Source organism: Camelus dromedarius, chromosome 20 (genome assembly GCF_036321535.1).
Source record: "Camelus dromedarius isolate mCamDro1 chromosome 20, mCamDro1.pat, whole genome shotgun sequence".
Taxonomy (NCBI): Eukaryota; Metazoa; Chordata; class Mammalia; order Artiodactyla; family Camelidae; genus Camelus; species Camelus dromedarius.
This window is the reverse complement of record NC_087455.1, coordinates 383,262-384,268: the sequence shown is the minus strand read 5'-3', so window position 1 is coordinate 384,268 and position 1,007 is coordinate 383,262.

The following is a 1,007-nucleotide window of genomic DNA, read 5'->3' as shown; positions in this document are numbered from 1 at the left end:
CGCCCCGGCCGTGGGAGCGACAGCGGCCCCTGGTGGCCGGGGGCGGCCTCGCGGCTCCGCTCCCAGAGCCCCGCGATCCCGAGCTCGCTAGAAATCCAGGGCCCCACCGCGGGGGGACGCCGAAGCGGGCTGCGAGCCGGACGGGAGTGAGGCGGCTCAGGGACGGCGGGCCGGGGTCCTTCCCGCCCCGGGACCCCACGATGGATTCCCCGTGGAGGGTCTCGCCCGCAGGAAGAGGCGAGGTCTTTCCCGCACCACGCTCACGTGTGCGAGGCGTCCCGCCAGGTGCCGGCGCCCGGCTCAGCCAGGAGAGCCACGCAGTACGGAGCCGGGAGCGAAGAGACCCCCCCGGACACAAACACGCGACAAATTATGCTCCGGCAAGTGCCGGAGGCCCGACTAATCCAGAGCTGGGGAGAGCTTCCTGGAGAGGTGCCACGTCCCGTCTCCGCTGTGTTCCCTCCGCAGAACGGTTCCCCTACCACCACCAAAACACACGCGTTGACGACCTGCGGCCCTGCCTGGCACTGGCGGTCACGTGTTTGCCGGTGGTGCGGCTGGCCCCTCTCCCAGCGCTTTTCGCGTCTTCCCCACTGATCTCTCTCCAGACCTGGCACAGCTGCCCACTTAGAGGACCCTGGAGCCAGGACCACGCCCAGCTCAGCAGACCTCTCCTCACTTGGCAGGGATTCGCCCTAAATACTCTCAGACAGGTCTGGGATTTAGAAACAGAATCTTAAGAAATAAAACAAATAAAAAGGTATAGTCACACCCAAGAAAATGACATAGAAATATGTGTTTATGTCATCCAAATTCTGCCCACTTGCTCATGTCAGCAACAAGAACTCCAGTCTGGACACTTGATGGGCAGGCCAAGGGTCACTTGGATGCCCAGACAGGTGTGTGACCCATGAACTACATGAAGCCCCTTTAAAAATCAAAACAAAAACTAACTGTAGTCAGAACCACCATGAGGATCTGCTGGAGGAGGCAGCAGGGCAGAGCTG